Source organism: Dromaius novaehollandiae, chromosome 3, assembly GCF_036370855.1.
Source record: "Dromaius novaehollandiae isolate bDroNov1 chromosome 3, bDroNov1.hap1, whole genome shotgun sequence".
Classification (NCBI taxonomy): domain Eukaryota; kingdom Metazoa; phylum Chordata; class Aves; order Casuariiformes; family Dromaiidae; genus Dromaius; species Dromaius novaehollandiae.
Window position 1 is genome coordinate 80,102,993 of NC_088100.1, and position 27,728 is coordinate 80,130,720.

Consider the following 27,728-nt stretch of genomic DNA (forward strand, 5'->3'; position numbering starts at 1 on the left):
TAATAGAATTATTTTTGTCACCAATAAATTCATATTTGCAAATGGAGAGAATTTTCTCTATTGCTTAACTAAAGCTGCTCTCTTGTGGCCTTTATTTGCAGCAGGTTCTTGTCCTGTCATCTGTCTCAGACTGAGTCTTTAAATAATCTGTTTGCATATGCTCCTGAAAGGACAAAAGAGTAAGTACGTGTCACACTGACACAGTCAAGTGAGGGCAAAACCAGGGAATAGCAGAAGGTCAGTAAAAAACACCTGTTGGCATCACTGTAAAAGAGATCTCACTGGCAAAAAGCGTGGCTTGGAGATGATCTCATACATTTATTGATTGTGTACTTAGCTGGTGAGAAGGCCAATTGACTAGAGCTTCCTCCCCTTGAGCACAACAGCTAAGATCTGGAGAATGGGAAAAGAAAAAGTTTCAAATATATTTAGAAAAAAAATTAGGCAGAGCAGGAGAAAATGGAAATAGAAGTTCTGAAGAATACAGAAGTTTAAAGCCCCACAAAGCAAAAAGAGTCTCCAGGCAACGCAGCAATACTCTAGAGCAATGTAAACATTGCTTTATACAAGAAGCAGAAATACTATAATTCCTAGATAATCACAGGTATCTTAAGTGATCAAAAGAGAACAACCAACCAACATCTCACACAGACTACTTATAATGGTAATTGTCTCTGTGCATGGAACAACATGAGAACACAATGGATTTATTTACAGGCATCTACTCTAAATTATAATGGTTCTAATGTAACCTTGATTTATTTTCTGTCATACTTTCCCAACCAGATTTTTTCTATATTCATATGGTTCCTTGAATTCTAGTAGAGTACTTTGACAGCCGTGTAGAACAACTGTATCAGGAGAGTCCAGCAGGGTCTCATCTGGGACATAACGTTACCTTGACGCTACTGCCACTGAGGTGGGCCAAATCGCAGGCAGTAGCTCCAAGCTGGTAAGTTAGGAAGCATGCATCTCTCTACTGGCTATGCAAAAGGGAAAAATAAGACATCACGTTGTACACAGCCTGGTAGTGAACCCTTCCAGCTATGTGAGTGACCTTTGGGCCTGAGGTTGACTGAGCCTTCTTATTTCTTCTCACTGAAAAGCAACCTGTATGCAGCTGCCATAAGCTCCCCCAACCTGTCTCCCAGGCTGATCACTCCACCAGAACCAAATCCACAGCCTGGTCCTACAATGAAAGGAGAGCCCGAGCCATGACAAGGCCAGAGGGGAGCCCTGGAGAAAACAGTTACAGGTTCCTGCTATTTACAGCATCATGACAACTGCCCCTGACAGCCCCTGCAGAGCCACCAGGCCTTGCACCACTGCCTCGACAGGAATCCAAGGGCCTGGGACAAGCCTTTTGCATCTCCCCTGCAGGCTCCCCTGCATGCTCTCCCTTGAAGGCTGCCACCTGAAGCAGCTGCCCAGGCTAAGAGCCAGCTTTCCTATTAAATGAACTTTAAGAGCACCTGACTGTAGGTTCCTTTCACTTCATGGCACTTCATACACTTAAAAGCAAAACCAAAAATAGTGGTGAGGAAACACATGTCCCGGGAGAATATTCTACTTTCACAGAACTTTTCACTATCCTGCATTTTACTTTCACTATTTCCCCCACACTACAAAATATCTGGCCTGTTTGTATATTTGAAGATCACAAGCAGAGCTTCTCCCTGCAAGATACATAAGCACAAATCCCAGAACACTCAGAGAGGGGGAGAGGAGGTCTTCCAACTCAGGTTTTTTCAATACTTTTCCTTACTGACCTATCACAGTGTGTGGATTAACCAGCAGATCACAAGTAGAAGAGAATTAATCAAACTAAAGGTTCCAAATACAGCCTCCTCCTTCAGCGCAGAAGATCTGGTCAAGGAGTTTCAGTTGTGTAAGTGTGTTATGAAGAGAGAAAAAGAAAAGGGATTGAGCGATGCATCTTCCCTGACAGGTCTTGCCTTTGAATCCTGTCTTTGAAAAGTATCCTCTGCTCCCCTACTGCTCACAGTTTTCTAGACATTCTCCCTTTCTACACAGAGGAAGATTTAGTAATCTCCCTTTGTTTTTCACCACTGCCCCTGTAGGAGCGTCAACCAGCAGAGTCTTCCACATCTTCCAGTCTTTAATTGGGCTACCCATCTGTGATATTTCTTTAGCACAAGAAGAGTGCAAGACACAAAGTGCTCTGCTGCGGTGAGCTTAATGGTCTCAGAGGAGCAGGATTTTGGCTCCTGTTCCTACCCAGTCTTCAGAGACTTGCACCGAGATGAGATTTCTACTGCCCACAGCTGCAGTGAGGAGAACCTGGACTGCACATGATCCTGCCCCTTATGCAACTCAGACACTTCTGAAACAAAAACCAGTATTAAATCCATGCAGAGACATCGTAACACCCTTCTATCTCATAATACCACCTAAATGTCTGGGGAGGAGTGCAGAGCTATGCAGAGAGGACCTAGAGCGGGAAGCCTTGCAGAAGTACTCACAAGAAGACTCTTGCTCTGACAACCCAAGGATATTCTGGCTGGAGCAGATGGTGCTGTGCTTGGATTTGGTACATTTTAGCTGATCCTCAGAGGGCAATTGCCCTTTAAAATAAACTTGTACAACATGGTCTGGACAGATACTTTCTCCCATTTTCCAGCCAAGAGGCCCTGTGAGGCCAATGAAGAAGGGAAAGTAACTTCTTTAGAGCTTTTGTAATCACATACTTAGGACCAGAAGTGCCAAGCTTGTGAAGAGGAATCTAAATGAGCACAACAGTGACATCCAGAGGGCAGAGACCAGCAAGCAGGACTTTGCCAAATAGCAATCAGAAAGTGAAACAAAACCTACCCCAAGAAGGCGGGCATCTTGTCCCTCACAGGTATTGCTTAATCTACAGATCTAACTCCCAAACGAAAGAAGGGATAGAGGACACTTCTTAGACTGCAGAAGGATTATCATAGTCCTCCTTTCCTAGGCTAAATGAAGGTGTATCTTCCTAAAACAAACAGAGCAGCAGGAATTCCTTTGGGAAACAAAACTAAACAAATGAGTTTTGGGGGTAGCATCATCCCTCTGAGGCAAATGAAGAGAGCTGGAGCAGCACCATCAGTCTATGCAGACTCATTGCCTTTACTCCAGACAAACAACCCCCTACTCTAGTCTACAGCACTGTGTTGTGAGCTTTTTTTGCAGGTTTAGTTGTCTGAGATAGCTTTTTGGTTTCTCCCCATCGCAGTCAGCTCTGTGTCTCTCTTTCCGAGTCTCTTAAGCCATTCGCCGCTTTCTTGTCAACGCCTCTCTCCCTTCTCTTCTAAATCTGTAATTGTACATACATCAAAGAAGCACAACTCAGAGTAGTACAGGAATGGGTTGCTGTTTTCTGCACTTTTCGCCAAGAGCCTGAGAATGCGTCACAAAGCATAACTAAACCTTGTTTGTAGCAGGGCAACCTTAAGACTGGGCAGCCCTGATCATCATGCATGCCACATGCGGTGTCCCTGCTACCACACGAGCAGGGACCTCAGTCTCCTTCCATGTACAATACAAAGAAGTCTGAATGCACTGTGTATGTTTGATGAATCCAGATCCAACCTGTATAGTATTAGATCAAGTTAGACTTATTGTACACTGCTGCTGGTATAAAGGTTCAGATACAGCCCTACTTTATGGCAGCCTCGAGCAGACTCGGTTTCACTTGTCGGCACAGCAAGGCTTCTATTTGCTCAAGCAGGAACAGAAATCCCGGAGGGAGAGACCATTATCCTATTTAGTGAGTCACGATGATTCAGTTCACATTCAGCTACATAAGACACAGCAGCTCCTGGAGATTCAACTAAATCTGCTGCCACTCCACCATGATTTCCATTTCTCATTAGTTTATCCAAACTTTCACTTTTTGAGGCAAGAAAACAACTCTGGATGTTTGTTTACTCTAGATACATCTGGAGGAAATTTAAAAAAGCTAGCATAAAGTACAAGGAGACTGAAAAAAACATGCACTCTACAGTGTGAAGATCCATAAGAACTATTTGTTTTGCTTAGAAAAGATCTCTTAAGTCTTTGAAGGGAACACGATAACCTACTATGAAAACATCTTCAAAAAAGGATATCCTAAAAATGCCCCTTTTTAAGTTTATTTAAATTCATGGCTGGTGGCCAGTTGCAGACAGGAGCTTCCTGCCAAAGAGACCAAGCCGGGAGCTAGTGAAGGGCAAAGGCAAGCTAGACAATGCCAGGGCCAGAGGTGCAATGCCAGATGTAGCGGGGTGGCACAGTGGCTGTAGAAGGGCCTCAGAGGTGCTCTGCAACCCTGACCAACTCTGTAACAGCAACACAGATGGGAGAAGAGAGTGTGAAGGCTGAAGTGACAGAGCTAACTTCTTGATCCAGGTTGGTCAAAGAGGGGCTTATGTCAGTGAGATTCTCCTTCTCTCCCCAAAGCCCAGTCCTACAGAAAAACTTGTGTAGTGCATGGATACAGACAGAGCCTGCAGCAGAGCTGCAGCTCCTTCCCTCCACCTTAGAAGAGGTCTCATGCTCCAAAAATTACTAATGGGCATCTCACTATGGCCCACACTACTGCTGTCTGTACTTGCTAATATTGAGGAGGACATTCAGGTACACAAGCTTGCCCCTTTTGAAGTCAGTGAAAATTTCCACAGACTTGAGCTGGATTCAGATTTCAGTCCATAAACCCACCTGCCCCATACAATTTGGAAAGCATGATTTGGGCTTGAAGACATAGGATGAATTAGCATTTCTGCTGACCAACACACACAGAGCAGCATAAAAGGATTTAAAATGCTGTATATCTGAGCTGTGTTCCAGCTGTAGTTAATCCTTGAAATAGATGTTACTGTCCCACTTTGATACATTCGTATTGGTTCTTCTAGCTGTCTCTAAGGAAAGAAGTTTCCCATGAGCTTTTTAAGCAATCTAAACCATTGCAAACCACAGGGACATGTTTTCTGAAATTTCTGAACGGTGAGAAGAACTAATTCCAGGAGGAGGTGGGCTAGCACTGACAACATATTTCCAAAATACATTTTGACAGCTCGAGTGACTTGATATATTTTTCACAGCAAAGCAGAAGCTTTTAAAATATCTCTGAACTCTGCTCCTGCAACTGGTGCTGCTTCAATACTTCTCAAAGGATATGGATCCTGCAGGCTCCGAAGCGTCAGAGCTGGGACAGCCTGGCCAGCAGGGTCATCACAGGGATTTAAGGTGTCTGGACCCTGGCATGGAAACATTAGATTTGTGAGTGATTCAGGAGCAAAAAAGCTATACCAAAGCTCCTAGGCTCCTTAAAGCAGAGTTGGGACCAAGAAAGTCACACAAAGCTGCAGGTTCAACTTTCAGCTCTGCCATGAGACATTCAGGCCCCAGATTCAGCTCCAACTTGGGGAGACTCAGAAGATTCAAAGTCTCTTATTCCATCTAAGTTTAAGGGCTTTCAAGCATCCTTGTATGATGGATGAGACATAGAAGACATACAACTTGCTGCCCAATAAACTTGACATTTTCTTGTGCTGCTACATCTGTCCATTTCAAAAGGCAGTTGCCTGCAACTGTCCAAAGGGAGGGATATTTTCCACAAATCAGTCATTTTGCCCAGAGCTCAATCAGAAAGAGTTCTTTTTTTCAGCCAGTTTTAGTCCCAAATTCTCCTTCCAGTCTTTACCACTTCCTCCTTTGTTTATGCTAATTCAGAAAAGGAAGAATTTAAGGAGTGCAACATCCTGGTTTTTTTGCTAAGATAACCAGAGGAGGTTTTGGCATCTCCTCTTATGCAGGGCTACTGCCATAGCTAATGAATGGAGAGAGGAGGTAAGGGGAGAAGGTTGTTTGATAGTTCATCATAGACTGCCTAAGTCCTTTTCAAAATCAGCAGCTGTTCACAGTGAGTGTCAGCAGGTTTCCTGAATGATAACCATTCTGTGACTAATAGGAAAGAACTGTTCTGGATCTGGATTTGAAAAGTCACAGACCAGAAGTCACTTGACTGAAAGTAGATTCCAAACTAGCAAACTTCACAGAAACCAAAGAGTGAGATACGGTGTCTTGCTCTTATTTATTGACCCTCAGGAAAGCTGATAAAACAACCTAACCGGTAAAGAGGAAAGAAAGCCTTACAGACTCCATCTAGCTGCATCAGGAACGCTTTAAATGAGATCACAGAATTAAGTAAAAAATATAAGATAACAAACAACAACTACAGAACAAATGATATCTGTAAAATATTCACACAGATATGTGGGGACAAATCATTAGAAGTAAGTCACAAGAGGAGCTGACACTATTACTGAGCAAAGAAGGCTGCAAAAAAATTTAAGAACTTTTTAAGTTTGAGAAAGGGAGAGAGCATGTCTAGAAAAGGCCAAACCATTCCATATCCTCTTTGCTTCAGTTTTCACAAGAAAGCAGAATAGTGGCTAGATACCTAAACCTTGTTTAATATCTCTCCATATGGTCTGTCTTACCTCCTCCGGTTAATGTGAAATGCTGGACAGCATTCGCCCAACAGTTCCTTTGAAGACAGCTAAGGTGTTTGGTGAACAGTCTTCCAGAACTCCAGAGGACAGGAAAGGTCCTGTGGCAATAGTTACATTGTTTGTTCTTCCCATCAAACTATAATAAATAAATGCAAAAAAAGAAGGTCCTGTAAAATTGTGCATTAATCACATTAACTGTGACAGAGGAAAGTCCAAGTCCAGATCTGTTAAACCTACTGTATGTTACTGACTTGAATGGTAGAATAGACAATATGCTTCTACAGAGTGCAGACCAACACTTAATCCTGCTTAAGGGCAGGATTAAGTCAACAAACTGGAACTGATTTGAGGAGTGCAGAATACTGTACCACAAAAGGAAAGAAAAGGGGGTGAACAGTGTACATACAGAAGGGGAGGGCTCCTCTGGGCTGCAATATTACAGTGAATGGGTATGGGGGCTATAGGAGAGCAAACTCAAAAGGAATCAACAAAAATTATGTTGCTGGAAGGAAGAGGTAGACTCATTAAAGGCACAAGGGACAAAACATCATTTACAAGGTAAGAAAGGTAATTATTCCTCTACTCAACGCTGGATTGGCACAGACAAAAAAGTGTTCCCAGGCCTGGGCACACTTAATGAAATGTGGGGAGAAACAAGAGGGTCAAGAGTAGAGTAATAGAAATGATCAAAGTTAGAAAACATGATTTCTGTGGAAGGGATGAAAGAACTAGATTTGTTCAATGTACAGAGGAAAAGCAAGAGTGAACAGAAAAACAGTCTCCAAGCATGAAAAAAGGATTTTATTGAGAGAGACAACAATCAATAAATTATACTCCATGTCTACCAGGGAAAGGAAGGTATCCTGTTGAATTTGTTCTTGAAGGAAAAAACAAAAACCCACACCACTGTTGCTATAATCTGATAGACATCTGCCAGGGGTGGTGCAGGTAAGGTTAACAGCATCTCAGAACAGGGCAGCAGGCCTGTTAATCCCTCTGGGACACTAATTTTTGTGATTTCAGTAATTTTGATCACATCATTTTATCTGTCCACTGAAAGTTATTTCTTCTAAGTGCATGCAGTGCAACTGCTAATAACAAAAGCAGAGCTCCCTTCCCCTTGAAACAGCTGTTTTTTATCTGCTGTATTACTGTGCGTAATGACTGTATCATTAAGTGTCAGCAGGGCTAAAGGATTTCTATACTTAACTTCCAAAGCACTGAAGCAACAGACTTCGTGTTGATAAAAGTAACACAGTTGTTGCTTCTGCTAATGAGGGTGAAGAAAAAGGTCAGTGCCAGTACAGAGGGAAAATGCTCCAAGTGAAGTGTGAGCATGAAAACAAACGTTAAAGGCAGAAATGTAGATAAGCAAAGTTCCTTAGCAACCTACAGTGACAACCACTACAGACATGTACATTGGGTAATCAGGAAAGATGAGGTTCTTTTGCCCCCACCGAAATTCATGACACCATTTATCCAGACTTAAAGGTTAGTTATTTTAGCTTCTTCACATTAAGTACTGCACATTCTCTTTTGATTTCTCCATTAACTGAGAAATTTATGGACCCATGTTAAGAAAATTTTCAGAACTACTCAATCCAATGAGGAAGTTACAGTGAATATAATGCAAAATAGTCTGTCACAGTTTCTGCAGCACAGAGAATCTGACACTGTTTTTACAGTTTTGCTCCTCAAATCTGCCTTCACTTTGTCTGCCCTCTCTCTGTAACCATATACTTTTTAAACGTGACATCTCTCCTTCCTCTCTGAAAAATCGGGAGTTTCCTTCACGGACAAGAAGGAACCCTTACTTCAAGATTAATCTTGGGGCTGGTATCTCACTCATGATGATTTATTCTCTCAGATATCAGACGTGTGCCAGGAGCCTTAGCCATGTGGGAGGTATTAATCGCCAGAGCACTGTCTGAGCGTTTTTTCCTCACACCGCTGCCACCACATCAAAAACCATACAACCACCCCCCTCTCCCCCTCACCCTCCTCTCCCCTCTTCGTGGGGAGTGAGGTGTCATCTCCCCTGGGAGAAGGGAGGTGCTCTACTCCAGCCAGCTCCTGCTGAGGGGAAAAGGCTGCAAAACCACCCAGGAAGGTCTCCAATTCTGCTGCTTAAAGGGAGCAGTGGAATAACCCAGAGGCTTACTCAACCTCTCAGCCAAATCCACTCACGTGCACCACCAGACTGTTAAATCCTAGCTTTTTATCTAACAGTCATACTATATTTGTGAAAGGCAGCAGAGCCAGCAATTGCGGAGCTTGAGGAATGAATAAAAGAACAAACCAGCCCGTCTCAGCTACTTACTCTTGAAGGAGCACCTACAACAATGCTCCGACTTTGCTCAGCAAAGGCAGACCTGGGAAAGTCTGCTTTGTCCCAGGACCAAAACTCTCCTTGATGCCTGCTAGGCGAGAGGTTAGGAAAAGTTACAAGGGAGGCATGCAGGCTGGCTGTTTCCTTTCTCTGCATGTCTTACCTCCCCCACAAGTGCTGTCCAAGAGGTAATTTTCTGCTTCTCCAAGAGAATATTCCCCTCTCAGTTTGCCCCTGCACAAAATTTCACCTGGGTCCACTCATTACTCAAGAATCCAAGAAAATATTGACTGGGATGGCCTTTTGCCCTGTCCTTTCCTGCAGCTTCTGCCTCCTGTCCCTAAGGGGTCTACATGCCCCTTGGTCTCAAGCTCAAGTCCCATTTCAGGCTTCCACTCTTCATGTAACCCTTTCCTTCAAGGCATCAGCCCTGGAAATACTTCCACACAAAGACTTTGCTGTCTTAGCATGCGAAGAACAGATAAGAATACACACCATATATATTTTAGATACAGAGTAAGCACTGAGGTGGGAGGATCCTCTGGGAGAATGCAACACAATCAAATAGACCCTTAGGGAGCTCCAAATGTGTTTAAACCAATGCTTATTAATTGACCAAAGCAATTTAGCTGAAATCCTTATCGGAGCTTGCTTGTTTCTCTGCATAAAGCACAAGCTCCTTGATGCCCAAGATCTTTACATGCTCACAGAGTCAATTTTGTATGATCAAAGAATTGGACTTCAGCCATGTCATCTTCCACAGTGACACAGTAGTAATGCATCTCCTCATGCAGAAGGAGAGGCGTGCAGGCAAGAACCAAAGCGGGGCATTTCCCATGTGCTTGGGAAGGAACCAGGGGACTGCTAAACCTAACTGTGTTCCAAGTTTCAAAGCAGGGGCAGCAGGAAAATGAAGGCTGTTGAGCAAGCTCTTGGAAAGAACAGATTCACTGACATTTTGATATTGAACCTGTAACAGGTTCAGGGTATTTTTGAGCCCAAAATACATTGGACAAGTTCACAGAAGGTTCTGAAGGGATTCAGGAGAAGTTTTCGAAAAAGGAAAGTTGTACTGGAAGGAGGAAGGGAGCTGGGAGAATGCCGAGCCAAATGGGGATGGACTAGGCAAGCAGGACTGACTGAATCCTTCCTGTATATAGTCGAGGGATAGTGAATATACCATATATATCGGGGTGGGGGGAATATGGTGAATATCACAGATAGCCTGTGATCCATCTATGGTAGAGCCATCTCAGCGTATCCCCCTATAAGCATCCTGATTTTTTCCCTGTATAGATCGAGATCAGGATAGCAAAGAGAAGTGGCTTTGCCACTGACCTCCCAAAGCACCTCACATTAGGCAGAGTAATGGTGTGTTTACCATGAAGTCTGCATGGCCAAAGAGTCCAATTCTGTGCTGAAATTAAATATGCTTTAGAGAAATGAGCACTGACCTTTAGTTCCATGCTCCTGTCATCCCAAAGCAGACCCAAGTGATTAAAATCAAGATAGAGTTATTTGAGAGATGAAGGTCAGAATATGGTGGCATCTGTCAATGGCCAAAATCACTGCTTAACCAGCATCTTGTGACCCTGTACTCTGAGGGGCCCCTTACACAGTGCTGCGTGACCTACTGACACTGATCCACTACAAGCAGCATTTGAACACACTTGACTTTGGAGGCAGATGTGACTTTTCTAAGCATGGAAGAGAGCAGCGTTATTTCCCAGATGAGGTTAGATCTTCCCACAGGACTGCCCTGGGCAATTACAATGCAGAATTGTGGCATAAATTGTGTAGTGTGGATTTGGCAGGTTACCAAATCCCAGGATGGTGGAATTAATAGGTTTTTTTTTCAGCTTAATGCTGAAATAGACAAAGTGATTGATTGAACCAAAACATTTAATTTCATCTTTCTGCTACATGCCTCTTCTTCAAGGCAGGTAATGGTGGATTAGAACAGCTGACCAAATTCAAGGGAAACTAGCAGGAGTTTCTCTGAAAAACTGGATGTCGAGTGTCCCAAGTTCAAACTCAACATGTCAAACCCAGAAATGAAGCATTTAAAATTTTGGCTCCTGCATTTACTTTAGAACTTTTTACCTCTCGCAAAATATTTTGTCATAGTAGATTCCAAAACACCATGTTTGGAGAAGGAAAAGCAAACAAACAAACAAAAAAACCCAACTTTGTATAAAAAAAGACACCCCCTCCAAAAGCTCAAGCACCTAAAAGCAAAGGGAAATTGTAAGAGATGGTTATTCTTTCATTTCTCCACATTAGGGGAAAAAGCAAACCCTACCATCTAGCACAATGAGATGCTTGAGCACATCTAGCATTCCCTCATCCTGAATCAAAATATTACTTGACAGAGCATGATTAGTATTCCCTGGTGAGAAAAATCCAGATATCAAGGGTAACAGGACCATTTTTTCTACACAGCCTCAGAACTGTTTAGTAACAACAAATTCGTCAGCTTTAACCATATTCATCCATAATATACACATACAGGTCCAGACTGCCCATGGCCACAACCCTGCTCCCCATCTCACTGGGGCCTTTAAAGGTCTGCCTTGCTCCTCTCCTGTCTCCAGCTGCCTGTTGACTTCAGCAGTCAGAGCACTGTAAGTCTCCTGCAAGAAGTGGCACTGCACAAAGGCAAGGGTGCCTTTGATGCATAGAGACCAAACTTATATGCTGGCCTTTAAGAGAAGCTATTGCAGTGGACTATGCTGAGGACTTGCAGAGCATCATATCTAGAGGGCTAGCCAACAATCTGTCTTCCACTCCAGAGCAGGTAAGGAAAACACAAAGACATGATTTCTGAGTATCCCAGGTGTGTAGGAAACAACAACTCACACACCTCTGCCCTGTCACAGAAATTAGATTCTTTTGTTTGGCAATCTATTTAACTTCTTACTAGTCTGTATTTCAGCTGAAGCTCTAGCTGACTCACCATCATGGCTTTCTGTCAGTGCCTACAGTGAGGGAAGAGTCTGGCTTCAAGAACAGCAGAGTATTGTGTGTACAGTAAAAAGACATTTTCCCCCCAAAAAATCAGTGACATGATTCTATGGCAAACTCTCCTTTGATTGGGAAAGGGCTCTTGAACTTCAGCAAATGGAAACTAACAGATTTGACTATATACCTACAATACCATGACAGAAGCATTTAATTTGTGGCTGGCCTCAAAGTAGAAAACCCTTTAAGCTCTGTACATTTAAAGTCCCAGTTTTCCCTCTCTCCCTCCTTTCCCTTTGCAGAACAGTCCTAAATCTCTTCCCCAGGCTCCCTCTTCCACAAGCATTCAGAAACAGCAAGCAGAGTTTATGGGAATAAAACATTAAAAACATGTGTAAGCATTACACCTCCTATTACAAAGAAAGGCTTCTAAATTGATCCTGCCCCCTCATAAACAGAGCCCACAACAGCAGTGTGGGAAGGTCCTGGAAGCATCACCCCCGGACCAACCGTGCTGCAGGCATGCTGGCCAGGGCATAGCACTGCAGCTAGGCCTTCTACCTCTGGCCAGGTGGCAGGAGAGAACAGATAGCACTATTGAGTTTTATTTTTGCACAAGCTGTATCAATACAAATTATTTTGTTTATGCCATTTCTTGTTACTGTTATCTTGTAATGTTAGGAGAAAAGGAGGAAAAGTGGTTTTCAAAATCACTGGTATGGTTAAATCAGGCCAGTGCCCATGTTTGAAGTCTATCTGGAATTCTTGCCTCTCTACATGCTAAAGAAATTAGGCTGCTGCTTTCTCGATGTCACTTCATAAGGACCAGAAAGGGAAAGGAACTTACCTCTGCCAGGTAACCACCAGCTATAACTATCCAGATAAAACAAATAAGGATTTGGAATAGGAAACTTAGCAAAAACCTGAGCCATGTTAATAAGACTAAGCAAACTAGAGAATATCAGACCAGTCAGTTGTCAGAAAGATATTGTGAAAGCAGGTCATGCAATAACACATCCCTGCGGTTAAAAAGACATAGCACTAGAGACCCGGCCCCTCAGCAAAGAGGTCACAGAACCAGCATAGACTCCAGGAAAGTAAAGAAACCTAGTTCCCTGGCTGCTTGGCCCAGACAGGGGAGACTGTCTGGCCTGAGGACATCCCAAAGCATACAGTAAACACAGAATATCAGCTGGGGGTAGGGGGAAAGATTGGCAAGAATTCACTGGATTGAAGCTCTTATAGCACAGGTTGGCCAAGGAGGCAGATCTGCTTCAGGTGACAAAATGTACAAGCCAGCAGAGCTTGAGGCACAGACTGTGCAACGCACAACACCTACCAAGAAAGGAAACCACTTCGTATTTGCTTTAGCTGTTTGTTTCTATACTTGCACACACTGGCTAAAACAAGGAATTATCCCACAAAGTACATAATCACACCAATAACAGTTGAAGTGCTGTAGGTTTGTGCCATAGGAACATTAACAACCCTCCAAGAGTCAATGTCCTAAGGCTTTAGATGAAGCACAAATTGAAGGATGTGAATTTATGCCATCTGATGCCTAAAGACAGAAGAGGAAGGACAAGGCTGCTAAAAGGCCCTTTTAGTGTGTTGTTTAATGACTTATGGGTTCACATTTTGTTAGGGTTTCACACATCACTCCTCCATGAATCAAGGAAATACTTTTGGAAGGAATTAATAAAGGTATATGAAATGCACAAAGATCCTACACAAATATACGGATCTGCAAGTGTCAGACAGGACTTGCATTTTCCCTGCTTCTTGATACATGCCTTTTTCCTCATCATGAGACAAAACAGGACCAGGCACCAGGTAACAGGCAGCATCTCTGGGGTTCTGCTGTTAACCTTCCTTCCCCTCCACCAGGTATAGCCAATATCATGGGCACCAAATAGCAAAGTGCTTTCTGATCTTCGTAAGAGCCTCATGAGAAGTCAAAAAAGAAATCCGGTTAAAGCAGTTTGAGAGCTTTATGCTTTTCCATCATATTTTAATAAATATTCAAGAGGCTATATTTGTCTGTAATGTCTGACAAACCAAACAATTGCAGCAATGTGGCACTAGCACAAATATAACTCTTCATTTGAGAAGCTCATAATAAAAGCCCAGCTTTTCACAAATCCAGAATGCTCTCTCACATTGTGCTAAGAGACAGTCACATTCATTAAGATTGTTGACATCTCATTAGCACATAACAGCATTTACACAATAGTCATATGTATCTGCCTATCAAATAGGATGTTGCTTAGAAGGATATTTAAAAGAAATTTATATATTGCTTCTTTAAAATAGAAAAGATGCTAGATCCACATTTCTTGCATTCATATATGCAAGCCATCAATGTGAGGCCATGAGCCTAGCTGACAAGGCATTTTACAAATGAAAGCACATGAAGTTATCTTTGTCATGAAAGCATATTTGACCATAGCAATTTGAATACAACTGTCAAGCTCTGCAATTACAAGTACCGACATACGTAATAGGAAGTGATCTCTATCATCTGCTGTACTTGAAGTCAATTACAAAACCCACTGGCAACAACTACTGAATCACAGTCTCCAAAAGCTGATAGCAACTTCTACCTCAGAACAAAAGAAAAGCTCCGGTCAGAAAGGCTAAAATCAACAGGGACTCTGAGACAACCAGCATTCCTGGGACCTGAAAACAAGGGGGCCTTTTCTGACAGAAACTCATGGGAAATCTGCTATCAGAACACAGCGGCTGCAGGTCTTTGGAGTTTTGAGACCAAACACAGCCCCCAGTGGCTGCGAGCATCCTTGCGGCCTAGGGAAGTCACAGCAGCACCATCTCCTCGCTACAGTCAGAAGATGCTTATAACCAGTTCTGAGGAGGTATAAATCTGACTTGATACATTAAGATCACTTTCTATGAAGGCACATCTTCTGCCCACTGCCTATTTTTTTTGAAAAAGTCTCCTGCCCCACTCTGTCTTAAGCAGCTTCTAGGAAATACATTTGAATGCAATGGGCAGATAAACAGGAATTCACTACTTGCCAGCAGAATTATCCCCAAATAGTTGAGGTCAGTTAGATCGAAGGATGCAAGTTTTCAGCTATCACTTTTAAGGCGACAGGTACATGCTGACATCACATCCTGTGGTATAGTCTAAGAAAGTGATGTCTGTCACACTGTTACAGCACTGGATCCTTATCAGGGGCAGAAGGATTTTCAAGAAGCTCATTTTCCATAGCAGCTTTATGTACTGGTGTTTGCTGTGCTTGAACATTTGTGCTGGCTGCTCTGCTATATACTGTAGCACATTCAGTGAGATGGTGTATTTTGGACAGCACTGTACCTTCCTCATTGCACAGTAAGTCCAGGTAACTGTGTAGGGGCAACACAAGTATTGGAGGGCAGGTAGAGAGCCTAAAGACCCCACCTGTATTGTGCAAACCAACCCTGCTCACAAACACAGGAAAGAAGGGAATACAGGCTGCCTTCAGGGAAGATCTGTACAAACCCCCAAAAGAGCCAGGAAGAAAAATGTCATATATAAAATACCACCACCCCTATCTGACATTTCTGGAGAGTCTCACAGGCAAACAGGAAATAATACTGCTACCCAAAACATAAGTTTTAGATTGACGTTGCCAGTTATTGGCACATCTACCTGGGACCCACCTGTAGCCCTCAAAAGACTGTTTATGCCAGCTGCTTGACATTATCAACTTGTGTTATTTGCCGCCTCCTGAAATGTCAGCCGCCTAACCTTTCCAGGCTGTTCTTACACACGGTCTGCTTTTCCAAAACTCATTAAGTATAGCAGAGATCTACAATCCTCTGTGATTCTTCCAATCAAACCAAGCTGCAAAGGGAATACTCAAATGTTTAAACCATCTCAGACTTTGTTCCTCACTGCAAAGGTCTGTCCTTATTGCTGAGCTGTGAGAAAAGGAATATTTTTATCTACCCTGCTACTTGTAACTATCCAATTTCTACAAAAATTCTCCAAAAATACAAAAATATTGCAGTCAGAAATACTCCCTAGCTACATAGGGAGAGAGTACTCAGCAAAAGTTAGCTCAATGCTCATGGTTTGGGTTTCCTAGTTTTTTCTAAGCTATGCCTCTTGTTTAGATTGATCCCCCCGATAGAGGCTGTCTGTGTGACACAGCTCAGTGGGCATTCTGTGACCGCCTAAGAAGCTGCAAAACTACTACTGCATCATTAGACACACTGATGATATCAGCAGATGCTAAATACCATATTCTGGAAACTATACAGTATTAACTTTCCGAAGGGCAAAGAACAGTGTTAAAGTCAGTTCCTCCAGTTCGGTATCCTGCTTTTGTGCATAAGGAGAGAAAGGAAAGCAAGCCAGGGCCTCATGTCCTACCTCTAGAACTGATTAAAAACAACCAAACAAAAAAACCCCACCAGCCAGTGAGTCTGATTACAAAACACTCCCGTGTTGTACTCAGGGATTCTTCCATTGTTATCTTGTCACATGTTTAAAGACGAAAGGTTTATCGTAAAGAGCCCGGCGAAAAAATTGTGCTCTTCCTTCCAGCATATAGGAAACAACGCCTCAAAGAGCCAAGATATAAATCATTAAGTTTCAGAGGTTTTCCTATGATGATATCCTAATGAAATGCAGTGCAAAAGCTACCTCACTTGTCAATTTTGCATCAGCTAATAAACAAGTTATGAAAGAGTTAAGACTTCAAATATATTGTCACCGCTGCATTCCTCTGGACATTTTTATCTTCCTTGTCAAAACCTTTAATGGGAAAGGATGAGAATTCAAGGACTTCAATTGTATACCTGAATTCCTCTCTTGTCCTTCATCGGTAAACCTATAACACTAATAAATTTCAGCTTTCAGTTGATGTGGGTCTCAGACTTGCACTTCCAGGTAGATCCTGCAGGCAAGAGTCAAAATCATGTTGCAGCTTTTCCTTCACTGAGGACACTTGCGCACAGTCGACTGCCTAAACACATCTTTGATTACTCTAATGATCAGAGAAAGTTGTTTGAGATGGAGTGATAGTCAGAGGTTACTGTGTGCAAACAGAGGAAATGCAGGTCATTGATGGACATAGGGTTAGGGCATTCACTCAGAGGAAGGGAGATGGTAGAAAAAGCTCACCCTAGTCATGATGGTAGTTTGGAAATTGTTCTTCCTCTAAGCTTCTCAAGATAAGGATGATTAGTCAGACCCCCAGCTTAAGAGCCACTTCAGTTTTGATATTCTCTGGGCATGCTACTGTGATTACAAGGTAAGGGGGGGATTACTACTTTTAAAATCCTAGCTGAGATCTTCAAAGATAGTGCTTGTACCAAAACTGCTGATACCAGAACGTAGGTGACTCTATAAAGGCTCTGCAGCAGTAGATTAGGTGGCAGCTGGGTGGCCATTTGAAGGCTATCCACTGCCTAAAGAGGCTGTTAAACACCCAAGGTATTAAGCACCTCAGAGGAGCTGAGCCTAAGTTTAGTCTAACCCAGCTGATTTTGCCTGATGAAAGTTCACAAAACCAAACATTTCAGGAGATCAAAGGGCAGGTAACCTCCAACGGTAGGGAAGGCAAGGAAGAGGCAGAGACATGTGCAGTGATCAGCATTTGGAGTAAGGTATAGGTACAGGCAGATCCAGAAAAGGACACTTCTCTATGGCCTCAGCTCAGCCCTACTGGCTTAACCCTACTTGGTCATCTCAGACTAAAGTGACTAGAGAAGAGTCACCTGAACTTTTTCTCCAGCAGAGCCAGGCTGTGGTGAACAGGGATACCATCAACAACAAAGCAAATATGTTTATTTTGCAGACATCTCCAGGCCAAACCTCCACAGCTCTTTTTAGTCCTTGGCCCTCCAGAAGCAGCAACAGTAAATGTTCCCACTGAGATGAGACTCACAACACTCACAGGAGAAGAGCCCTGTGTTTTCATCTCTCATTGACTGCCCTATCAGAAGAAACAGGCTATAATTTACTAAGAACTTCTCAGCTGCTGACAAGATCAATTAGAAAGTTATTTTTCAGGATGGCTGCCTCTATATAACTTGTCTAGGTTTGACTGAGTTGATCCTAAAGGAGTTTACTTCATACTGAAGGCTTATTCTCCTGAAAGAGGAGGCTTAAATATTTTCCCCCTACCCTAATTCAGATTTGTCTAAGCTCTAAGTGATTATGCATGTCATTAAAACAACTCAACATTAGGATTTCATAGATGCCATGGCTGCAGTGCAGCCCCCTCACAGTAGATTGGGATGACTGGAAACACATACCACACCAAGAGATAACACAAAAATAATAAGAAAAGTCATTTTCATCTTCGGTTTTCAGTTTTATAGAAGTCAGCTGTTGAGGGTTTAAAAGTCCACCTTAAATAAAAGGAATTATACACAAGTTGTGACTCTTCCACCTAGACACCAAGAGAAAGCTTACTTCAAGCTACCCTGCAACTGTTTCTAGCTTTCTAAACTTAACAGCTTATTACTTCCATTTTTCTATTTACCCTGTGGTAAAACCATAAGGTCAGTAAACTCCAGGTCACCTCGTGGTGTTTAGATTCACAGAGGGAAAGAGCTTGTCCTAAGCAGTTTAAGACATGACAAAACAGAATGAAAAAGGTGACCTTGAATATCTTTTAAGCCCACAGTTCTTCATGATGTTATCCAAGCTAGCTGCTCTAAGCCTCTGCCCAAGAGCTTATGCTTCATACAGAACATACCTTTTCTGCAATAAGGTATTTCAGAGTGCCTTTCAGTTGCCAGAACTGTACAAGGACCCTTGGGAGAAATTTAGCACTTTTTGCAAGCTGCAGTCATTCAAAGATTTTAAAGAATTTGGACTCTTAACTAAAGAGTTAAGCAGGTGCAACAGTTTTTGCAGGAGGGCAGGGCCCAAGATACAAGTAGATCCCTTCAGAAGGCCTAAACAAAGTCATTAAAAATTGCATCTCTACATATTAGGTTATGGCAACTCACTAAGAGCTGCAGAAAAGCTACAGCAAAGGTGGCATGCTCACCTCCACAGCATCTCCAGAGCCGGGGCAGGGGTGAGGAAAGGAGAGCCCTGGCATCCTACCTGAGTCTGCAGGAAAGACAACAGCATGCCATCCTGCCCACATCCCTCACTTGACAGGCCCAAAGCAGGGCTCATGCACTGTTCCCAGCACTGAAACCTTTGCTAAAGGCAAGCAAGTGCCACAAGGATTGTGGCCTGTTGACAAAGCTGTAGCCAATAAACAAATTATTTATTCATTCCTCTCTCACTCTTTTAAAGCACAGGATAATGCAGCCAAAGGCTCTGCCAAGGTGGAGAACGCAAGCCTGTGTTATTTTTCCTGAGGCTGATCAGCACAGCACAGATGGTCGTCTAAAGATTTATTAAGGCAGCCAAAAAGAGTTGGGCAGTGGCAAACACACACATTTTGTGTTATAGGTGATGGGGGAATTCAGAAAATGCAGTTTATGAGAAACATCTGCAGGAACCTGATAATAAAAGCTATTAATAAGTCAATACCTTTTTTAAGGCTTAGAGATACTACAGCTTTATTACAAGATATCTTCATAATTCAAATCATAATTCTTCATAATTTAAATCATATCCATGATTACTAACCCCGATTCATGGGACTGTATTTCACGAAATATTTTAATATAGCAAAAAAAAGCCCCACACACATGCCCAACACTTTGGCACAATTTACACTGAGAGCTAGAAGATCACATTCAGACTAAAATTCTGCAATAACAATAACTGAGATAACAGCTATGTCATGAACCACAGGGGAAAAGAAAATTCCTTTCTGCTAGTACCAACTTAAATGGCATCACTAAAGGTAACCAAGATATGGATCATGTCAAAAAATACTAGCATTTGAATAAACTTACTATTTCAGTTTTGAAATATAATGTCCAGGAGTGCTGATGCATCTTAACCATTCCTATCTCTGAAAAAATGTCTTTGGAAGAAAGGAAGACACTCCTAGAATATAAGGTGGCTCCTATTAAACACATGCACAGCTCCTTTTATCCACCACAGAGGTCCTATGGAAAAAACACAGGACTTTAATCCACCACTTCAGAGTGAGACATTCTTGAAGCAGCAGGGTTCAATTTTGCTTTTTCTCCCCTTAAAAAAAAAAAAAAAAAAAAAGGAAAAAAGGAAATATAGACTACACTGGTTTGAAATTAGAGGATGCATGTTCTCTTTTCCTGACTTTGACACCAGTTTATTGCTTGACCTAAAGTAACTTCCTTGTTCCCCATTTCATTTTCACAGAATAGCAGAAAAATAAGTGTTGGGTGCAGCCTGTGGAGTTCATGTTACAATCCCCTACTCAAAGCAAGGCTAGCTTCAAAGTCAGACTAGGTTGCTCAGGGCTTTATCTAGCTGAGGTTTGAAATCCTCCAGAGACTGAGGTCGCACAGCCTCTGAGCATTCGCTCCAGTGCTTAAGTTCATTGCAATAGAAGTGGTTACATCCAAACAAAGTTTTCCCTTCCAAGCCTTATGACAGTTGCTTCTCATTGTTTTGCTCTGCACCCCTAAGGAGAGCCTGGCTTCATCTCCTCCACCGTACCCCGTGGGGCACTGGAAGAGGGCAGTTAGCCCCCTCCGTAACCTCTCCTCTCCAGGCTGAGCTAGCCTAGTTCCCTCAGCCTCTCCCTGTACATCATGTACTCAGCATCCCCCAAGCATTTTAGCCACCCTCTGCTGGGCTCCTTCCAGTTTGAAGATCTTGCTTGTCCTGGGGTAGGGGGTTGGTATAAAACTGCATTCTTTAGTTTACCAGGTCAAGTCAGGAGAATTTAAACCAACAAACCTGGAAAGAGTACAGAAAGCCTGAAGTCCTTGCAGGCAGAGGGCTCATGAAATGTGCCTAACCACCACATTTGGTTGCTCCAGGTAACATCCTCTAATATTTGCACATTTTCATGAGTATAATGGAAATCAGTTAGTTCTTCAAGTCTGGAGCAGACCAGGGCTAGCAGACCAATAACTCTAAACCCTCAGTAGAAAAAAGTGGTCTTAAAGGTGATGCGCTGAGTTCAAGACCTCTTTGACGGTACCTATTTATGATACCATGGGTGCATGTATGAGGCTACTTCTTTCTATACCCACATAATTCTTTTCTCATCCTTGAATGAGATTTATTCAAAAGTTCCTATGCCAATAAAAGACAAGCCTTGCTTTTAGAAATTCCCCTTATTTCACTACCAGCAAGCCCAACTAAAGAACAGATACAGTTATTTCATTTTCTGAACAGGAATCTTGCTTACAGCCAGTAAAATAGTAGTTCAAATATATTGGTCTTTTTACAGGGCTGAAACAGATTTCCATTGCTCGCCTAATTAGCCAAACACAGGAGTTTGTGCAAAACAGTTATTTAAGCAGCAGTTTCTATGACTACCATCACCCTACTCATTATCTCTGAAGGATTAGCCAGAGGATTCCCTTTAATAGATGCTAGGAAGGTAAAGTCATGATGGCACACTACTTGATTTGATGGGTGGTAATGAAAGTGCAATGAACTATTTATGAAAAATACAGCTCTCAAGATCCTTTGTGTGTTGGCCAAGTATGTTTGCGTTGCTGGCTCATGAGCTGTCATATATGAATCAGCAAAAACTTTTCACTAAAGGATAAAGGAGCAGAGTCCAGAGATGCAGCTGCAGCCTAGAAATGGTTCAGTACATTGCATTCCCTCACCTCACCCCGCTCTACTGCCCCAGATAGGGCACACAGAGGAAGGATCAGCAAACTGAAGACTTCGTATCTAAGACTCTACTTATAAACATATTTACTTAGGGTATTTCTAATAAGTTTTGGTGGGAGGGGAAGGAAGAGATATTTTAAAAATTAGAGGACCACGTCTCTACCAAAGTGCATTTATACCTGCATCTCTGACAAGAGTTGGTTGGTTCCAAGGCTCCAAGAGGAAGATCATCCTTTGTAGAACTGATGAAAAATTAACTTTTCTGTTCCTGAGGAAACCTCTAGAATTCAAAGTCTGGTTTCATTACAAGTAAGATTGAAAAGCAAAAGTCTTGGAAACTTTCACAAGAAGAGGGAACAATTTTGTTTCAACTCTATTGAAAAGATGTTAGCACTTTACCATTTGGGTTTTCATGCAGAATTTTAGGAATCAGAATGTGTTCCAAACACCTAGGGAAATTCAACAAGTTTACATGAAAAATCTCCTAGCACACAGCTTTCCTTGAGCCCTAATTTTGTGACCAAAGCACCAGACAGACCCTGCAGGTGAGGTTGAGAGCTGAGCTGAACAAGCATTCTGGGTCAAACATAGGCAAGTCATTGATTTTCTGTGTACCTGAACTTGAAGGGCTCAGAAGCCCCTCTGTCTTATGCAAGCGTACTCACAGCACGTGGATGAGCACCAAATGCAAAAGAGGTAGTTCAGGGCATGATGGTGAGTGTTTTAGCTCAAGTTGAAAGAATTCTGTCTTGCTAGATGCTGCTTAGAGTATACTCAAACTAAGGCTTATGTGACCTTTACTACCAACATTGTACAACAGCTGCTAGAAAGCCCATGGGCTTTTAAGTGGCTCTTGAGGTCTGAAAGGGAAAATAAGGGCATTGTAAAGTACTGGGAAAAAAACCTTAGGGCTCTTTTTGCTTTTCTAATATGTGTAGAAATTCACACGAGACTGGCTGCAACTACATTAATAGAGGTTGTTCTACAGCTGGTTTAAAAAAAAAATTCCCAGAATATCAGTTCTTTAAGATTAATCACAGTCTTACATTTTAGAGACTTAAGAAATCCTGCCAGAACTTCAGAATGGTTTGAAATATTTAGTTATACCTGACATAACTGCAAGTTAAATACAGCTCTTACCAGCTGATTTAGTATAGTCATAGTAGTATGATAACATCATTTAAATCCCTTCAGAATACAACCCCATTATGCCAGATACTTTTAAACAGCCTAAACTCTCTGGGGAAGCATGTATCCACTTGCTTCCTGAATATCAAGGCAGAAATGAATTTAGAAGAAATGCCTAGATTTTTACCATGTCAAGAACAATAGCGTTTTCTTATATAACAGAGCCCTCCCCCCCATACTGATAGAAAGATATCGTCTGCAAAACAAAGGCACTGAGCTTCCCAGAGTAACAAAAGAATATATAAAACAAAGATCTGATCTCCAATCTTGAGAAATCTAGAAGAGTTAAAAGTTCAATCAGCTCTTAAGTTTCCCTATACCTAGACAGGAAACTGCTGCTTACAATAAGTGACAATAAGTCACACGAAGTGACCCTCACTACCACAAAGCCCAAGTTTAACACACGTGGTACTCCTTGCAGCCACAGGCAGGAGAGGAACAACACAGCTGCTGTGACTGCGAGGAACTATAATCCATGGAAAAGCACCTGAAACCACAGTCCTAGCTCAAATCTCAGTCCTACACCTCTTCATGTTTTTGCAAACATGGTTGTCTTCACACCTATTTATTTTCCCTCTTTTCAAAATACACCGTTAAGAAGCTTAGATCACTGCAGGCCTCACTTAAGAGTGAGCAATAAACCATACAGTAATCTCTAGAAGAAGTTGAAGACAAGCAACGGATGGCAGATGAGTATCCTGGGTTCCTTTTATATCACTGTTAAATAGATTTTGGAGGCATCTTTGTCCTTTGGTGGCAGACTGCATCTCTAATGGAATAAACTTCAGCGTGCTAATTGGCACAGAGTACAAACTGGCTGCTGGTATGTGCCTGGAGGTCCCAGGCAATACACTGAATGAAACAGATTTCCATGTAATTGCCCAAAGAGATTTGGACTGAAATCATCAATCACTCTTTTAATGACGGAACAAGAATTCTGCTCTTTATTATAATCAGTTGTTCTGTGCTGCATTTTGCCTACAACTACTGGAGTTGGCTCTTGTTTTGATTCACATGGTCCAACACATAGGTCGTGCTTATGTCTAAATGGGCTGTGCTGTCAGGGGAGCAAGGGAGGGGGCGAGAAGTCAGAAACACAACAGAAACATGAAAAAGGGAAAGAAACTCTGTGGTTCTTTTGTGGCGTTTCACAAAATCCTGCCGTGCAGTGGGAGTGGCGGGAGGGAAACCACAGAAGAGGCAGCAGACAAAGCCTTCGGTCCCCTGCTTCTGCAGGGGCAGGGACAGATACAGATACAGGTGCTCCCAAACCTAGAAGCAGAAGCCTCCTTTCAACAGCTGAGTGGATGGACTAATGCAGCTAATTACATCGTGTTGGCCTTGGCTAAAGAGGTAATTTGTTTCCCGCTCTTAGAGGTAGCAAGTATACTGAAGTAAATCTTACAAATACTACCCCTCAGCCACCCAACACACATACATCCAAACCAGCCGTTTTTCCCATAAACAGAGAACCTCTTCTCAAAAGGGACAGTCTCAGGATATTTTTAGTGATTAATGAATCTTCATTCTCTGTCACAATACTGTAGGCAATGCTCATCCAGATGGTAAAATTGACCCTTTTAGCCAGAATTTCTGACCTTGTCTTCTATATTCTAGAAGAAAATTCTTGTGTATTTTTTGCCTCTAGACAGAAAATAACCAGCTTGTGACAAACTGGAGTCTCTGCTTAATGCATTATTGGAAGGTGCTAGATTAGTTCTAGTATTAATTATCTCAGTACCTATCAGTTACTAATTAGTAACTAATTAGTTACTAATAGTGCAATTACTATTGAGCACAACTATAATTTTACATGACCTTATGGATGTCTCCTGGCATTTCTGTGATGACAACAGACTAGACTTCATCCTTTCTGGTGCAAGTTGATAGGTAAGAACAGGTGTTAGGCAGTTTTAAACCACATTCACTGATAAACATAAACTAATCAGACAGGAAGAGAGAAAGGACTGAGTTTTCTTATATATTTCTCCTCAGTAAAGCACCCCAGGGTTATGAAACATAAGTCAAAAAGAAGAGTTCAGCAAGTATCTCTTTTCATTTCAGAAATCTATAGCTTTCCTCTTCAGCTACATCTAAGATTTCCATTCCTCAGAGAAAGAAGCAAAGACATCATGTGTACATTTTCTTAAATGTTTTTCTAGAAGTAACTGCAAGACATTATGGTACCAACAAGCTAAAAGAAGTTGCTAACAGTTGAGCATCTTCTCTGATGAAGCAATGTCACTCAGTCTGGGCCAACGAGCTGCAAAGCCAGGTGAACCACATGAACACAACACAGTCCAAAATAGGAAGAGAAGGTGTTTATGTGTGTATGGATCTAGTACAGGATATCTGAAACAGGATATCTAAAACACCATACAAGAAAAACCACACACTGGCCCATGCTCATCGACTATCCATACAATTTACCTGCAAGCAGCAAAGAGAGGGCAGGCCCAGCTTGGGAAGCGGGGAGCCCAGGTGCATTTGTTATGCTAGCATGCACCCACACACTTGCTGGTGCCGTCTTTGCCGCGTGAGCACAAGCCAGGCAGAGCACAAGATGCACCCAAACACCCAAACACAGCTCCCCTAAGCACAGGCCCCTGCATTAAGCTGCCACTGACGCTATAGCTAGTAAGCCTTACTCTGTCCATAGTTCACTTGACTTGTTTTCAGATACGTGTACACTTCTATACACCCTTCCCCCACAAATATTATCAGTTTTTCCACGGAAAAATTTTAAACAGAACAGAGATTAAAAAAATTTTTTTCCAGGTCCCTCCTACCCTGGAGAACAAGATTGATTGTCATCTCTTGATTTCTCCACTTTTTTAAAATTTGCATTTCAAAGAAAATGCCAGAGAGAAAGAACAGAGTCCACAGTAGCATCAGCTTAACTAAAACAAATTTTGAATATTCATTTTCCCTCTTCTCTCTACAAGAAGATTGGTACTGCTATCACAGCTGCGTGATGCGCATGCTGAGGACAGAAGCTCCATTGAGCTCCAGTTTCAAGTGAAAGAGCATCTGTTGCATGTTTATGCTTGTTAATGTAATTGCAATTCAATATTTGCATTGCCATAACACCCAAGCAATCCCACCGAGATTCGTTCTGCTATACAACGTATGAACATGTTGCCATGACCCAAAAGGGTTGGAAGGTCGCTGATCCCCCTGGCATAAAGCACGTGTGATTTACAGACTTAGTTAACAACAGGGGTTTTGCTGAGACTTGTACATTTGCCGCTGATGCAAGGTCCTGAACGCCTAAAGACGAAGTGAACAGAAACAAGAGCAGCAGCTTGAACACGTGTTATCCCATTGTGCTTGTGCACAGATGCTGCAACTCAGGCCCTGCAGCGACCAGCTGAAGCCAGCGTGGCTCCCCACGAGTGCTGCTGGCCCAGGCCCCGGCCCGTGGCCGCTGACACAGACCCAAGCACCATCGTTTCAGCCAAAGCAGCCCCTCTGCCTCAGCACTCGTGGGTGTGCTGGCAAGCACTACCGCTTTTATCTTTCACTCTTGCCTATCCATCCTCGCTTCCGCCTTCCTCTCTCTGCACAAGTTTCCTTTTCTTAAGGTTTGGGTTCATGGCATTTCTAAAGTGTCAAAACACCAAGTCCACAAACAGTAACTATTTCCATCGTGGGAAAGTGCTTACTTTTAGGAAGTGGGTGGTGGGGAGAGAGCACTTTATCTTTTGATGAGACATTCGGCTCAGAAAAGCAAGGTATTGCTTGATGCTTCATCTGAAAATACCATATTTTTGTAATCATTATGCTGTTGTACCACAAGAGCTTTTTGAAATTTGAACTTGAAGCAATTACAAAAGCTATGCACATGGTGTATATTTCCACAAACATACACATCACTGTCGGTGTGTGTATATAAATACATTATATTTGTGTTCATACTTGCACATATTCCACGCACACTCTCGAGGACTTTTACAAGACACCCAAAGATGGAATTTAGGCTTTGAGAGCCTAAAATAAGCAGAGGGAGAAAAAAAAGGTCACAAAAAGTCTTCATAAGGAAGCACTGCTGGAGTCACTCAGCTGCTGTCAGACCTTCCACTGGGATGAACAGGAGACTGAAACTCTCACAGCTCAGCAAATCCCACTGGCTTCGGTAAAGCACGGAAAACCCAGAGCCCCGTTGATGCCCATGGACCCAGGGACTTACGGGGTGCTAAAGCGAGCGCTGCAGCCCATGTGCCCTGCCTCTCCAGCCGAAGGCAGGACGCCTGCACGGTGCACGCCGCAGGGTGCACGCTGGCTGCGGCCGCCCTGCCAGGCAGCGACAGGCCCAGGGGCTGTTAGCCACCCTCTGGATCAGTCAGCCATTGCCTCGCCGCCTTTCTTTTTCGGCAAGAGTCATCGCTATAGTTACTGGCTATGGCCTTGCAAACGCTCAGCCTCCAGGAGTGACATTTCCTCAGGAGCTGGCCTCAGCATCTCCTGGGTTTCAGTGATGCTAATCAAGCACTACTTTGCAGCAGCCTTCCGTCAGCTGGACGCTGCTGTGGCTAGATTACTCCACGCTGACTAGAAAGTTTGTGCTGCAAAGAAAACGAGTAATCTCCTTGAAAGCCTTCGTGTTTACACTGAATAGCAAAGTTAAAAAAACCAAAAAAACAAAAAACCACAACCAACCTTGCCTCCAAATTGCCTGCCAGGCAGCTAAAGGACTGCCCCGCAGGACGCAGGCACGCTTTCCCATGGTCGAACTCAGCTGCAGTCACAGCAGAAATCACCAGACCGTTTCAGGGTCCACAAACTAACCTCGCCGCTAATGCTCGTACCCGTTCCTCGTTCAGTTCAGTAAGACCTTCCATATTTCACCTAGTGATGAAATCGGAAAACTCACCTATATTAGCTCGGACAGACCACTCAGCAGTGGCGACAGCGGTTTCGCTGGCCGCAGGCTGCCTTGGGCACCAGGCGGGGAGAAGGATCTCCAGGACGCACAGGGCTGAGCCAGCGGTGCACAGCAGCTCTACACCCAGGGCCTGCTGCAAAGGAGCCGGGACACGCTAGGTGGTTTCTTTGTTCAGGTGTA